The sequence below is a fragment of the Zalophus californianus genome, chromosome 4 (assembly GCF_009762305.2).
Source record: "Zalophus californianus isolate mZalCal1 chromosome 4, mZalCal1.pri.v2, whole genome shotgun sequence".
Taxonomy (NCBI): Eukaryota; Metazoa; Chordata; class Mammalia; order Carnivora; family Otariidae; genus Zalophus; species Zalophus californianus.
In genome coordinates, this window is record NC_045598.1 from 100,895,390 (window position 1) to 100,912,322 (window position 16,933).

At 42.7% G+C, this 16,933-nt stretch overlaps 1 long non-coding RNA gene across 1 annotated transcript; it reads left to right on the forward strand.

The window, feature by feature from the left end:
• Positions 1-250: 250 nt before the first annotated feature.
• LOC113916727 lies at positions 251-15,243 on the forward strand. Its single transcript, XR_003518008.1, has 3 exons — positions 251-358; positions 3,001-3,068; positions 15,127-15,243. It is a non-coding gene; the product is annotated as an uncharacterized LOC113916727 (long non-coding RNA).
• The last annotated feature ends 1,690 nt before the right edge of the window (positions 15,244-16,933 follow it).

The window sequence follows — 16,933 nt, forward strand, 5'->3', positions numbered from 1 at the left end:
GTTTGGCAGAAGCAGCCTCCCCCCCGCCCCCCCCGCAAGGACGGGCTGGCTTTGCTCGAGGTGCCGTGGAAACACGGGGAGTGGTGTTTGTTGACAGGGGAGGTGCTCCGGGGTTGGCTGAGGATGGGTAGGCCCTTTCGGAGCCCTGTCAGTGGTGCCTTAGCCAGGGAAGCAGTGCTGACTGCCAAAGCCTGCAATCTGTCCCTTTCACAGTGATCACACAATGTGTCTCCTATCTGGCTGTGAGGATCCTTCTCTGTGCTCCTTTATCTGAAGTTTAATGATACCGCATTTACCAAACAAGAATAGCTTCCAATCAACGAAGGCAGACACTAGACCACCGACCCTGAGCCAAAAGGTAACGTAAGTGGGATTGGTCTTTGACTCTTGCCTGCTGGCTTCCCTGTCCCCTCTGCTTTCTAGGTCCTTTGTCCCCCATAGGAGTTCCCTCTCCTTCAGGACGGGGGCTCTGGTGACTCAGACTTACAGTGGGTCCCCCTAACCATAGTGAATGTAACCTGAGGCGTCTGGGGTTGGGTGGCTCACTCCTCTCAGAAATATCCCAGAAGAAGTTTTCAGAAGGACAGCAAATATAACACTAATAAATAAGTCCTTAATGATGAACTCCAAAGCACCTATGGAGGAGTTTTGGGTTTTGCTTTGCTCCTTCTCCCTCTCCCTCAAACCATCACTCTCCTGATGGAAAAGACAAGTCCTACCAGGAACCCCTTCACTGGGTTTTAGGACTACCTGAGAGCGAAATCTGCTTGGGGCAAGACTCTGGCATGCCAAGCTCTCTGTGTTGCTCAGCTGAGCCAGGATTAATATTTGGAAAGACAGAGAGATGTATTTCCCATCACAGAGGGGATCCCCGGGGCCAAGTTCTATTTCTTCAAGACGCAGCAATTGCTACAATGATATCTCTTCCTAGAGTTTGTAAAGATACCCATGAATTTCCGCAAGCTGCCTACCCACCGCTCCCAGCCTAAGGGTTGGATAAGGAGATCCCCAGCCAGAGAGGCCTGGGCCGCAGAGCTTCTAGGGGCCCTGGTGACTGGTACACTCAATCCCTTAGGAAATGAGCCCCAGCCAGTAAGGTGCATGGGGACCCGTGAATAGGGGTCCAGCCTTATCTGAGACATTTGTTGGTGAGAAGGCTCTTACATCTGTTTCTAGACTTATTACTGGCCGTCCAGCTTTTGAGGCCACTTTGTTCTCTGACTTCTTCCTGCTAGTCTCTAACTCAGCTCTTATTCCCTCTACACACACAGGTGCTTCCAGCACACCATCCTTCCTCCCATCCGAATTGTGTGTCCAACTTCCTGCTGTACTTCCCAGATGCTCCCTTTGGGCACAGCTCACCCAAGGAATGCTTTCCCACTTTCAGGGGTGTCCTATGCAGCCAGGCCCAGGAGTCCAACCCCCCTCCCTAGGTCAGAGGTGGGAAGCAAATGAATTGCCAATGAATTCAAATCATGGGGGAAAGCACCGGCTGTGATTTAAGATCAGTGAAATAACAGTGCTGAGGAGGAGAACGGAAGGAGGGTGACACCGAGAATATTTACCTAATTCTATTTTTGTCGTCTTTAACTTTAACTAAAAAGAGAGTGATCTGTGGCCCCACTATGCTGGCTGCCTCGTGTGATAGGCCAAGAATAAAGTAGTTAATTTCCAAGTAAGCTTGGCTCTGAATGCCGAGAGCCTCTCAGCACATCGAGGCCAGTCATGTTGAGGGGTCACTGCTCCCTGTAAGAGCCCCTGGCAGGAAATCCACAGGGCCTGCGTTCTGGCTGGGTTCCCTTGCCCTGGACTCCACCCTGTTTGGCTGGGTCTCACTTGCTTGGCATATGTGTGAAGGCATCTGTCTGTTTCCTGCATTCTGGTTTGGGCTGAAACTGATTTATTCCAAAATCTGTTATGTATTTAGGATGTGTCATGCCCTGAATACTGGGTTTCAGTGCTATTTGAGTAACTTGTACAATTAATCACACTTTATATATGGGCTATTAGGGCTTGAGCTGGCATGACACATGTATATTGGTCAAGAATAGTATGCAGATGGCATGTAACAACTAAACCAATAGCGAACATTTGTGCAGGGCGCTGTAGCTTGCAAAGCACTTTTACGTGCATTATCGTTTTTGGTTCTCACAGTAACCCCCTTGAGGTAGGTAGCAGAATTCACAAAGCTCTTCTGCCCATTTGACAAATGATAAACCTGGGACTCCGAGGAGTTAAAAGTGGCACAACCAAAATTTGAGATTCCATTCCACTTAAGAACTCACACGAGCCGAAAGAGATGTGACTTTGGCTCCCGGGAGTCTTTAGTTTTTTTGTTTGAAATTCTCTGTCATTAGCCTGCACTGCCTTTTTATTTAATGTTGTTACTGAGGTATAATTGGCATATAATACACTACACATATTTAAAGTGTACAGATAGATAGGTTTTGACATATGTATATACCCATGAAATTGGCACCATAATTAAGATGAGCATATTCACTGCCCCCCAAAAGTTTCCTTGGACTTCTTTGTAACCCCTCCTTCTCACTGTTCCCTGCATCCCCAGGCAAACACCAATCTGCTCTCTGTCACAATATTTCGGTTTGCACTTCTTAGAATTTTATGTAACTGAACTTATATAGGATGTACTTTTTTCATTTCGCTTCTTTCATTCAGCGTAAGATTCACTTATGTTGTAGCACCTAGCAACAATTCATTCTTTTTTTTCTTTCTTTCTTTTTTTTTTTTTTTGCTAAATAGCATTCCATTCTGTGGATATACCACAGTTTGTTTATCCATTCAGCTGTTGATGAACATTTGCGTTGTTTTCAGCTTGGGGCTATTACAAATGAAGCGCCAATGAACATACATGTACAGGTCTTATGTAGATGAATGTCTTCATTTCTTCTGGGTCAGTACATAGGCATGGAATGTTTATATAACATGGTAGGCATATGCTTCGCATTTTATGAAACTCCTAAATTGTCTTCCTAACAGGTTGGACCATATGACATCCCACCAGCAATAGGAGAGCTCCAGTTCTTCCCCATCCTTGCCAACACTAGGTATGATCTTTTTATTTCAACGAACCTAATAGGTATATGGTAATATCTCATTGTGGTTTTAACTTGAATTTCCTTAATGACTGACAATGTTGAGCGTCTTTTCATGTGCTTATTTGCCATCTAAATATCTTCTCTGGCAATGCATCTGTTAACATCTTTGGCCCATTTTTTAATTGTGTTTTTTGTTTTCTTATTGTTGAATTTTGTGAGTTCTTTCTAAATACTGGATGCAAGTCATTAATCAGATGTGTGCTTTGCAAATATTTACTTACAGTCTGTGGCTTATCTTTTCATTCTCTTAACAGCATCTTTTAAAATTTTGATTAAGTCCAATTTACCAATGTGTTCTTTTATGGATAGTTCATTTGGGATTTTATCTCAGAAATCTTTACTTAACCCAAGGTAACAAAGCTTTTCTCCTATGATTTCTTCTAGCAATTTTATGGCTTTAGGATTTACATTTAGGCTTATGATCCATTTTGAGTTAAATTTTTTGTATGGTGAGAGGTAGGGATCAAAGTCTACTTTTTACATATGGATATCCAATTGATCTACTGCATAAAAGACTATTTTTCACCACTGTCTGCTATAGCATTTTTGCTGAAATCAGTTGTCCATATGTGTATACTTCTGTTTCCAGACTCTATTCTATTCCATCTACCCATTTGTTTGTCTTTATGCCAATATCACATTGTCTTGATTATGTGATGGCTAGTTTTATGTGCCAATTTGACTAGGCTTTGGTATTACCCAGTTATATACTCAAACTCTAATCTAGGTGTTGCTGCAAAGGTTTTGGTTTGTTTTTTTTTAAGATTTTTTTGTGAAGGCATTTTGTAGAAGTGGTTAACAGCTACAGTCAGTGGGCTTTGTGTAAAGGACATCACCCACAATAATGTGAGTAGGTCTCATCCAATCACTTAAAGGCCTGAAGATACAAAACTGACATTTCCTCAATAGAAATTCTGCCTCAAGACTCAACATTAACTACTAGCCGAGTTGCCAGCCTGCCCTACCATTTCATCCTTGCCAGCTCCTATAATCATGGGAGCCAATTCCTTAAAAAATTCTATATAAATTATATAAATTACAGAAATGATAAATTTATAAATATAAAATTATAAATTACATATATACATATAAAATTAATCAGTCCTCTTCCATATAAATCTACATAGATACAGCTATGTCTCCCTATTGTTTCTCTAGAGAATCCTGACTGACAGAATTACTGTAACTTTATAGTAAATCTTTAAATCAAATAATTTTAATCCTCCAACTTTGTTCTTCCTTCTCAAAGTTCATCATATGGTAAGGCAAAGAAAGGAAAGATGACATTCCACTGAACGTTCAGGAGGGATGTCCAAAAAGAGATGGTCCAAGTTGGACCATGAGGTTGGGAGGGCTTCTCCAAGTAAATATAGCAGGAAGGGTGTTATTCCATTACAAGAGGAGACTGCCTAAGCAAGTCCTCAGAAGAATAACTTTTCCAATACACTCTGGAAATTAGAGTCATCCAATATGGCTAGAAAGTAATGGATATAAAAGAAAGGACAATATGTTTGAAAAACCTATCCTGGGTTAATAAGTACCCTTTTACTTCCAAATGAAGAAGCCAATTGAAACCGGCTTCTGTTCAAGAAAGAATTTGTGAATACAAATAACTGAACAGTTCAAGGGGTTATGGCTTCAGGCATGTCTGGTTTCAGAGGGCTCATATTCTCTCTCTCTCTGTCTCCCTGCCTCCCCTCCCCCCAGCTTCCCTGTCAGCTCTGTTTCTTTCTGTGTGGCTTCAGTCACTACCTGCATAACTTGTAGGTGTATAACCTGCAGTCTTTGCCGGAAGAAAGCTTCTAATTTTCTCACTAGTTCCTGTAACAAAAATTATTCCAGGAATGAGTCCCATTAGACTAAGCCAAGTTACAAGTCCACCTCAGAACCAAGAACTATGTTCTAGGATCACTGACTTGCCGGACCTGGGTCACGTGACCATCACGGAGCGGGCGGACGTAAGGTAGTGATCAATGGGATCACCACATCCTTCTCGACTTGCTCTCCCGGTGACACTGAGGTTTTTACAACCTGGATGTTCATTTTTTCATTTCATCCCGGAGACCTTCTATTGACTGCTGCTTTCCACACTGTTTCATTCTCCTTCTAAGAAAAATGCCTAAACTTCATCTTTCCCCTGAAGAGTCCGCATCACATGTGCTGGTTTCACCACATGTATTGTCCCCATTTGTCAGTCAGTTCTCTCCGGGGTTCTAGTTTATGGCTGCCACCACTGGAGTTCGCAACAGCTTTCAATTTGGCTCCTTTGTGAACCTCATTAATATGCAGTTATCACCTCCCTCCAGATCATTAACAGACATTAACCAAAACCAAACCTAGTAACGACGAAGTCTGAAGATTCTGTGGCAGTAACTCTTTCACAGGAAACTGAGGAACTTGACAAAAGAGGAATTTGGGTAGGAAACTGGAAAGGGCCTCCTTTCCCAACTCAGAGTTTTCATCAACCCCAAAAGGAGACCAGAAGAGAGGAAAATGAAATAACCACAGTGTAAGAACGAGAAGAGAGAAAAATATGCCCCAGCATCTGTTTCTGAAAATTTAGGGTAGAAATCACAGCTGTGAAGAGCTGCAAGGTTTAGAGATCTGAGGTTGCAAGCTATTTGTTTATGTATTTTTTTTTATTTTTAAGATTTTATTTATTTGTCAGAGAGAGAGAGCACGAGAGAGCACAAGCCGTGACGGGGGGCAGCAGGCAGAGGGAGAAGCAATGCAGGACTCCATCCCTGGACCCCGGGATCATGACCTCAGCTGAAAGCAGTCGCTTAACTGACTGAGCCACCCAGGTGCCCTGCAAGCTATTTGTTTACTTGAGAACTCAATTAGCAAGGCTCACTGGAGGAAGTTGAGGAAAGAATTCAGTTGTGGGCTGTTCTCCTTCAAGTTCTAAAACATTCCCTCCATAGTCTTAGAGGTATGGCAAGCTGCTTTTTTCTGGCTTGGTGGTTCCAGTTGAGCTTGAGCGCCACTCAGAGTATGATGTCCTTACCATTGCTGAATAATATCAACATGTTCTGTCAGCCCACAGATGTATTTATTTTAATGAGTTGGGCTTTTCCTGTTCTATTTACTATTTACTCAATCTCTTTTTCTCCTAAGATTTTATTTATTTATTTACTTGACAGAGAAAGAGAGAGAGAGAGAGAGAGACAGAGGGAGTGAGAGACAGAGAATGCAAGCAGGGGGAGCAGTAGGGAGAGGGGGAAGCAGACTCCCCGCCGAACAGGGAGCCTGACATGGAGCTCGATCCCAGGACCCTGGGATCATGACCTGAGCTGAAGGCAGAAGCCCAACCGACTGAACCACCCAGGTGCCCCTACTGTCTCGATCTTGACTGATCCTCATAAACTCAAATCTACTGATTCGGGTTCCTTATCTATCTCTCATCTGGACTACTACAGCAGTTTCTTAGCTGGCCTCCTTGCCTCCATCCTTTGACCCATTCCCTATTAAGCCTCCAATCCCTGCTCTTTACTAAACTCAGAGGAATCTCTCTCAAACCCAAATAGATCGTATCACTTTGCTTTTTTCAGAAACAATAAACTAAAGTGCCTAGAGAAGGTATGTAGTAGGACAGGCACTATCGTCAGTGGCCTGCTTTGTGTATATGGAGGTAAGAAAGTAAAAACAAGATTAAGAATTCCTCATATCAGTGAGGTCATATGATACATGTCTTTCTCTGATTGACTTATTTCATTCAGCATAATACCCTCCAGTTCCATCCACGTCATTGCAAATGGCAAGATTTCATTCCTTTTAATGGCTGCATAATATTCCATTGTATATGCATACCACCTCTTCTTTATCCATCCATCTGTCAATGGACATCTTGGCTCTTTCCACAGTTTGGCTATTGTGGACATTGCTGCTATAAACATTGGGGTGCACGTACCCCTTCGGATCCCTACATTTGTATCTTTGTGGTAAATACCCAGTAGTGCAATTGCTGGATCATAGGGTAGCTCTATTTTCAACTGTTTGAGGAACCTCCATACTGTTTTCCAGAGGGGTTGCACAGGCTTGCATTCCCACCAACAGTGTAAGAGGGTTCCCCTTTCTCCACATCCCCGCCAACATCTGTCATTTCCTGACTTGTTAATTTTAGCCATTCTGACTGGTGTGAGGTGGTATCTCATTAAGGTTTTGATTTGGATTTCCCTGATGCCGAGCGATGTTGAGCACTTTTTCATGTGTCTGTTGGCCATTTGGATATCTTCTTTGGAAAAATGTCTGCTCATGTCTTCTGCCCATTTCTTGATTGGATCATTTGTTCTTTGGGTGTTGAGTTTGATAAGTTCTTTAGAGATTTTGGATACTAGCCCTTTATCTGATATGTCATTTGCAAATATCTTCTCCCATTCTGATGGTTGTCTTTTGGTTTTGTGGACTGTTTCTTTTGCTGTGCAAAAGCTTTTTATCTTGATGAAGTCCCAATAGTTCATTTTTGCCCTTGCTTCCCTTGCCTTTGGCGATGTTTCTAGGAAGAAGTTGCTGCAGCTGAGGTCGAAGAGGTTGCTGCCTGTGTTCTCCTTTAGGATGTTGATGGACTCCTGTCTCACATTGAGGTCTTTCAACCATTTGGAGTCTATTTTTGTGTGTGGTGTAAGGAAATGGTCCAGTTTCATTCTTCTGCATGTGGCTGTCCAATTTTCCCAACACTATTTGTTGAAGAGACTGTCTTTTTTCCACTGGACATTCTTTCCTGCTTTGTCAAAGATTAGTTGACCATAGAGTTGAGGGTTCATTTCTGGGCTCTCTGTTCTGTTCCATTGATCTATGTGTCTGTTTTTGTGCCAGTACCATACAAGTCAGGAAACAACAAGATGTTGGCAGGGATGAGGAGAAAGGGCAACCCTCCTATACTGTTAGTGGGAATGCAAGCTGGTGCAACCCCTCTGGAAAACAGTACGGAGGTTCCTCAAAAAGTTGAAAATAGAGCTACCATATCATCTAGCAACTGCACTACTCGGTATTTACCCCAAAGATACAATTGTAGGGATCTGAAGGGGTACATGCATGCCGATATTTATAGCAGCAATGTCCACAGTAGCCAAACTGTGGAAAGAGCCAAGATGTCCATTGACAGATGAATGGATAAAGAAGATGTGGTATATATATATATATATATAATGGAATATTATGCAGCCATCAAAAGGAATGAAATCTTGCCATTTGCAACGATGTGGATAGACCCGGAGGATGTTATGCTGAGCAAAATAAGTCAATCAGAGAAAGACATGTATCACATGACCTCACTGATATGAGGAATTCTTAATCTCAGGAAACAAACTGAGGCTTGCTGGAGTGGTGGGGGGTGGGAGGGATGAGGTGGCTGGGTGATAGACATTGGGGAGGGTATGTGCTATGGTGAGTGCTGTGAATTGTGCAAGACTGTTGAATCACAGACCTGTACCTCTGAAACAAATAATACATTATATGTTGAAAAAAAAAAAGAAAAAGAAGATAGCAGGAGGGGAAGAATGAAGGGGGGAAATCGGAGGGGGAGACGAACCATGAGAGACGATGGACTCTGAAAAACAAACTGAGAGTTCTAGAGGGGAGGGCAGTGGGGGGATGGGTTAGCCTGGTGATGGGTATTAAAGAGGGCACATTCTGCGTGGAGCACTGGGTGTTATGCACAAACAATGAATCATGGAACACTACATCAAAAACTAATGATGTAACGTATGGTGATTAACAGAACAATAAGAAATTTTTAAAAAGTCAGTTGTGCAAACATAAAAAAAAAGAAAGTAAAAACAAAAAAAACCCACAAAAAACAAAAACCACTAAATGGATAAAGGCTATGACTTTTTGAACATAGTTTGGCCACATGCTTAGTCCTATCCAATGAGTCCTGTCCCAACAAGTGGGAAAGTGATGTGGATTTCTTCTAGGCTGCAGCCTTTAATTGGCAGCATGAGACCCTCTTGTGTTGGGAGTGTGGTGACAGAGCCTCCATCAGCCTGGGTTCCTGGGGGATTACAATGAGCTGAGCTCTCCTGTCAATTTGTTGAACATCCAGTGAGAGTGACCAACAGACTTCTGTTGTTCTGAACTGCTGAAGTTCTAGGGTTGTTGCGTGCCAAAGTATAGCCTGGACCCTTCTGACTGATGCAGATATGGAAGCTGGAGGAAGGGTACTATTGTAACAACAACAACAAAAACAAGCAAACAAAAAACCCAACGTGACCCAAAAGTGTGTGACATTGGCTTAGAGGCCAGGTGGTAGGTGGTGAGAAAACTAACATTGGAGGCTGGAAAGTTGACAGTCCATGCTGTTTAATGGGAAAACATCTGATAAAGCTGTCACCCTCAGTTATGCACCTAATTAATGTAGAGATCCATGAGAAGAGGTTGGAAAACAGAAGGCTGTGGTGTGCGCTAGTTTCAGTAGGCTCTATTTGGCAAGGTACTCTAAGAAAGAGATGCACGCAGAAAAGAATTGGCTGATTTGCAAGCAAGAAATGAAAGAGAACAGAGAGGATTCAAAAATTCAGGGACTAGTGGGGTTGCAAAGTCAACTGCTTCTCAGTTCTTAACTAAAAAGGTAAGAAGGAGAAATCCTTTGTTGAGAGCAACAAAGGCTACTGAAATCTCAGCCTCTCAGGGAGGATCACATTGGGGGTAGAGTCATTGCTCACAGTTGTTAAAACCTCTCAGTGGAGTGAGGTGTCTTGCAGTGAAGATCCAATGAAGGGCAGGTGCTCAGTGAATCCTTTTAAATGGATAAAGGTGCTCAAAGAAAGAAAATAAAGGTGTGGCATGTACTTGAATTAAGTCCAGAGACAGATACGCGGATGAGAAAGCAACTAGGGGAGGATGTGGTTAGTGGCACATAAAGCTGACCAAAATCCAATCCATGGGGAGTCTCGATTTAGTGAGTTTTGAGAGAGTTGTACACCAAGGAATCACACTAAGAGAGGATGACTCTTAAGACTTGGCCCTCTAATCATCTACAGCAGGAAGTGGACTGGGAAAAATTCTTGGTCCCCTAAGACATCATGTCTTCTAATGCCTATTTTGGATGTAGTCAAAAAAGATAAAAGAAAAGGAAGAAGCTCTGAGGGTAGATATAGCAGCAATGGAGAAAAATGGACGAGGGAGCACTTTCAACCTGAAGAGATTAGTCAGAGTACACTTCTACTCCAAGGAAGGGGGCCTCAAAAGGTTAACCCAGCAGGATTCAGAACTTCTGCCCCCCAGTATCTGCTACGTGTCTCTATTCCTCCTCTTTCTGAATAGGAGCTTTTATTGTGGTCATCCTGTGCCTCCCTATTTTATCATTGTGAATTAGGGGGGTGGTGTCAGGGCAGATCACTTGTCTTTTTAGCTCATGGCTTTTGAGATCAAAAGATGTCCCTTCCAGAACTGATGTAGAAATTACAATAGAAGATACCATGATGAAGGAACTTCTGTGCTTCGTTCAGAGATCATAGACTTTGAATTTAATGCCCAACTTGATGAGGTATCTAGGTTGTCTCCTTGGAAAGGGGACAGGTATGTTCTTTACGTAGTAAGAAGTCAGTAGGTATTTCTACCATTGGCCAGTACTTAATTCCCCTCTCTTTAGGAATTTCCCACACTCTTAAAGTTAGACATGGCCGTATGATCAGTTCTGGACCATAGGCTATGGGCAAAAGTGAGGTGGGCCAGTGGATTTAATTGAAAAGACCCTCCAACTCTGCTTGTTATCAGCTGAGGTGACTATGGATGACTTTGAGACACCTTACTCCATGCAGAGGAAGAAGACTCCACTGACCTGTGTCCCTGGGTGGCTAGAATAAGCAGACGTTTTCTGCTAACCTGATTTGGACATGCAGTGTGAGTGAGAAATACACTTTTGTTTTAAGCCACTGAAATTCTGGAACTGCTTGCTCTGCAGCATAACCTTTCCTATTCTGAAGGACACACTTCACCTTTCCCAAAGGCAGAAAGAAGAGATAGGCCAAGGATTCAAGTTCATTTCTGGCTCAGAGGTCAACACCCAGCCCCCACCTCCCTGGCAGCTGCCCAGGGATTACTAAAGCCAATCTTTGAACTAGAGCTGATGAAGAAAACACAGCACTTTTTATAGCTTCAAAAAAAATTAAAACATGAAGATGTTGATATAACATGATTGGGATGGGGGAGGGTCGAGAGGGAGTTGATTTTCCTCATGTAAAGAAGATGAAATTTACAGATATTTAAAGGAGACTCACTTGGAATTACATGAGAATCAGTGATAGAAGTAAGCGTTCATTTACTATGTCCTGCACAGAGGGTCCTCCCGCAAACTCTGAGTGACGGGTGGCTATGTGTGTGTAGTGAGGGGTGTGTTGGGGGTGGGCAGGAATAAGTGGGAAGAAAGAAATTGATAATGCTTTGAATAGGGGAGTGAACCAAACTTAGCATCTCTAGCTAATGTTTGAAATTGTCAAAAGGACTAGAACAGTTGAACTTTGAGCTAGGAATTTCAGCTATCATACAAGAGTCAAGAAATACATTTAGATGTTTGAAGAATCTGGATACTTTGATGTTTCCTTGAAAAGTATTATGTGTTTTGGTTCTTACTTTGTTTCCTTAGGGTTATCTGTTTTAATAAAGTCTGTTTTCCATCAGTGTAACAAGGGAGGTTCATAATCATAAACCTCTGAAGGAGACTGAGCCTAAAGCTGTAGTCTGTAACTCCAGGATTTGGTAAATCTTGATGAAACATGTTATTACTTTACTGACATCTGGTGGCCAGATAGCTTAATTGCAGGAATATTTTCTTAGCAAGGCAAATGAAATGTGTTGAAGATTTATATACAAATCATGTAGTAATAGCTGCAGGTGTTTTTATAATTTCCTTATTCCTATCTGTTACTTTACTTTCCATCTTTTTTTTTTAGAGGGGAGGAGGAGCAGAGGGAGAGAGAATCCTAAGCAGGCTCCACGCCCAGTGAGGAGCCCTACACCAGGCTCTATCTCATGACCGAGATCATGACCTGAGCCTAAACCAAGAGTTGGGCGCTTAACCAACTGAGCCACCCAGGCACCCCTTTCTATCTTTTATATTATCTTTTTCAACTCCATGTTTCTCTTTTCCCCTTTATCTCAGATACAACATATGATTATAGTCAAATATGTATAACCTATATATCCAAGATACCCAGCACATTTCTGAAGGAAAAAGTCAGAGAAACCACTAAGCCTGCCAGTGACCTGTAGCAAGGATTTTGGAGCTTCCCAAACTCGTGTAGTAAGAAATCTGTGAGACCTTCCACTCATTCATTTATCTAACATTTACGCAGGTCCCATTGTGTGCCAGGCATCATATCATGTGCAGAGAATTCTGAGACAGGAACTGCAGTATTTGTCCTCAAGGACTTCATTATCTTATAGGAAATAAAAGAAATCATTATAATATAGTAGGATAGAGCATCCCTGATGCTCAAACCCTAGTCATTTTTAATAACATTTTGATCACTTTCAGCTGAACAAGGAGCTCTCAGGAACAGCCCATGCATGTGTTACACAGGGACCCTTCCTAGACTTGCCTCTTTCCTCTCATCTTTGGTACACTCAATACAGAGATTAAACAAATAATGCATGTAAAGTGCTTAGGTCAGTGCCTGGAATGAAGAAAGCATTTGAAATGCTAGTTAATGCCATTCTCCCATATGTGTGTTCATTAGACTCTATGCCAGATGCCATGCTGAAAGATGGGGTACTAAAATGAAAAGACAGCCCCCAACTTTAAGGAGTTGATGAGACTAGTGGAGGAACAGGATATGCAAATAAATAATTTCAGTGCACTATGGTCATTGTTAGATTAGCAGATTAGGAGTAAGAGAGGGAGAACTATTTAATCTGGGGGAAACTGTATAGCTTGTCTTGGAACTGAACTGTCAAATATAAACTAGGTTTGGCCAGGATATCAAGAAGAAGAAGAAGAAGAAGAAGAGCATTCTATGTAGAAGGCACAGTATGAACCAAAACACGAGGTGCAAGAGCACATGACCCATTCAGGAAACTACAAGTAATTCAGGAGGAGAGAGAAGTTGGGGCCAGGTTAAATAGGTAAGGAGATCCACATCATGAAAGACTTTGAGGATATAACAAAGAAATTAGAATTTACATGGTAGATGAGGAGTGATTTAGACTGGTGGCCTGAGGGCTTCACAACCAAGAGATGTTTTTTGGTTTACTCAGAGTTTTAAAAAGCAATATACCTAAGCAGGTCATAGTGCAAACCGCTGATTGCATGTTGTTTTACCAACAGCCCTTGCCATGAGTTTGTGTTGCCTTTAGGTGTCTGTATTACATGGTCAGTTCAACCTGATAGATGATAGAAAAACACTGGAGAGTTCTGAGCTGGGAACAGCATGATTATATTTGTGTCTCTCCAGTAGTAATATGGTACATGGGATAAGAGAACTAAGAATTAGTGATAGAGAGAGAGGAAAAAAAGAATTAATAATAGAGACAAGTAAAAGACTATTAAAATAGTCCTGATGTGAGGGCCTGAATGGGGGTAGCAGCAGAGGGGATGCACATAAATTGATTTAAGAATTAAAAGAATAGGCAGGACCTAGTACGTGATTATTTGCTTGTTTGGTTGGTTGGTTGGTTGGTTGATTGGTTGGCTTTTTGGTAGTGGTGGTGAGCAGGGAACAAGAGGCAGGAGTCAAGAATGATTCCCAGCATTTTAGCTTGGGCAGTTGAGTAGGGGTGCCATTCCTAGAGAGAGGTCCAAAAGGATGTGAGGGCAACGTCACATCCTTTTGGACGTGAAGGATCCCCTGGGGGATGGGCCAAGATCATGTGTCCAGTTTGGGCAGGTAGAGTTTGAGGATTGTGGTGGATATTCCGGTGGATATTCTGGCAAGGATGGTGGTTGGGATGGATCACAGGCCAGTGAAATATTATGGAATTGAAATTGGAATTGGAAAGGTTCTCAGGCACCAAGCCTACATCTCTTACAACTCAGAGGAGGGCCCCTCAGGCTTGGAGTCAGGACAAGAATTCACTAGCTCTCCCAAGGCTAATCCAAAGGGTTATAAAATGAATGCTAGTGATAAAAACCATAACGGTAATACAGTATTTGTCTTTAGTAGAATTCCATGTGTGAGGGCTGGAATTATTTCATTTATTCCTCATAATAACTTTATATCATAGGTGTGCTTATTGTCCCCATTCCACAGATGTGAAAACTGAGGTTTAGAAAAGTTAAATAGCTGGCGCAGGTCACATAATCTTAAGGGATGAAGCTAGAATTTAACTGTCTTCAGAGTTCTGTGCTGATCACCACTCCAGCTTAAGAAGGCAGCAGAATATGAGGGATTCTGGGGAGGTTGACTTTGGATAAAATACTCATCTCTGTCCCCCAGTCTGCACATGTGCCTGAAATTTTAAATTTAGGAATGTATTTCTTTGGATCTAGACAGTTTAGGAGGGAAAGTTTCTCAAATCCCACTATCTGGATCTAAAAACCTCTGAGAGTTAAAGACCTGGTCTGAATTTATAGAGGTTTTCAGCCTGATTGATCTCCAGAATCACCCGGGGGAGGGAGGTGTTTTTATAAACTGGTCTGCGGAATCACCTCCAACACACATACACACACACTACACACAAACACACACACACACACACACACACACACACACACACATATATACATGCGTGTGGGGGCAGGGAACAGAGGGAGAGGGAGAGAGAGAATCTCAAGCAGATTCCCCACTGAGTGCTGAGCACAAGCAGGACGACACAGGGCTCCATCTCATGCATGACCCTGAGATCATGACCTGAGCCAAAATTGAGAGTTGGATGCTCAACTGTCTTAACCACCCAGGCTCCACACTATGTTTTGTTTTGTTTTGTTTGTTTTGTTTTTAAACAGTGATTCAAATTTGCCTCCACATTTGAGAACCACTGGTAATTCAGTGAGATGCCAATTCTCAGTGAAATGCAAATCAGAAACTCTGGGGATGGACTCCAACCATCTCTGTTTTCTCAAACCTTCCAGGTGATTCTGGTGAGTACTTTCTGAAGTTAAGGAACAGCCACAGAAGAGTAAAACACGTCCAGGGAGAGGACCCAGCACCCAGCAGTGGAGGGGGAAGGGAAGATGCTGAAAGGGGAGTCCAGCCAGAAGACAACCTTCTCTTCTTTACCATTTGAAAATCTGATTTGTCATTCCTCACACATGGGCTGATCAGTTACATCCATGCATCTCAGGGGACACTGAGAAGAGTTGATTCTTCTCCCAGGGGGACAAGGGGAGGTGGAGAGAAAGGCCCCAACACTTTCCTCCCTGAAGCTGTTACTAAGAAAGGTGAAGTTCACAGCATGACCAGAAGGTGGCTCTACAGTCAATTCTCCCTTCAGTTCTCTGGGAATCAGGCATCTAAGGATCCAGGAGACGCAGGGTGAAGCAGAAAATGTAGAATGGGAGTCAGGAGATCCGTGAGCTGGGATACTGTGTTAACCAGAATTTATTTGTTCATAGTTTTTGAGGGAGAGGAAACAGAGAGACCACTTGCTGGGAAAGTTATGTGAAGGGAGGATGCCTCCTTCTCATCCCTAGAGAGCTAAATGGAACCATATTGGGCCCTCCCCACGCCACTCACAGGAGATGCTTTTCAAGGGAGTGAAATGTTTTATTGAAGAAACTCCAAGGAGGGAAGAAAGAAGCCCAAGAGAGGGGCAGCCTGACAGGTCAGCAGATGGAAACAGCCTCTTTCATGCATGTGGCTAAAAGCTGCAAGTCAGTCCCTCTGAAGGCATAGCGGCAGTCCACAGGTCTGTGACACCTTTCATCTGCCTCTTTGGACTGATGGGGGCTGAGAAATGCACAGCAATCCTGTGAGAAGCAGACATGGGGCCCACTTTCAGAGTCCACTTCGCCAACAGAAATGGAATGGAGCTCCTGGAGTCTGAAAACTGGGGCCTTCTCTTTCATTTTGCCACTTCTAGAAAATGAGGAGAAAAGAGATCCCTTTTACCACATGGTTATGAAGATTAAGAAAAATTATGTATGGGGATCTCTTGGCACATGCGAAGCGTACTCAACAAATGTCTCTTCCATGTTCCTTTTCCCCGGAAGTGCTCCAACAGCTGTATGGTCAAAATATCATCGACTATTCATTTCATTCCTTAGCTCAGTTTTCTCAAGCGAAAAAACAAAAAGGAAATAATGACACCCTCTTCTCCTGGGGCAGTAGGAAACCACAAATGTGAGTTCCCCATTCAATCCAAGGAATATTATTAGTTAGCAATAACTGCACTTCTGATGAACTTCTCAAGTTCTGCTATTGCCAAGCACAGGATATTAGCGAATAATAGGTCCACATCGCTTTTCATTTACAGCTTATGGTCCATTTCAGTTATCATGGTCTGTATTTTCACAGGTCTTGGCTTACCCAATTAGATAGCATCCACTGAAAATTTATTAAGCATTTTAAATAATGTTGTGAGATAAAGAGGGACTCCCTACCTGAATCAACGACATTACTTTCAGAACCCATTTCAGAACATGACTTTCAGGCCTGTGGCCTCAGAGTCACCATGTTTTCTACAACAATCCTGGATAAATACTCACTTGACTCCCTCTTAATGTCAGTCTTTATCCACATTTGCCACGCTGGACCTCCTCACAGACTTATGTACTTCCTTGGCTTGAGTGATGTTATGGCTCCTAGCTCTTACCGCTTTCAATGTCACTTCTCAGTCTCCTCCTTGGGCTCCCCTCCTCCATCACCTGTCACTTCTAGAAGGTTCTGTCATTCACTACTCTCTGTTCACTCTCTAGTCTCTACCTTATTGGTTCCATC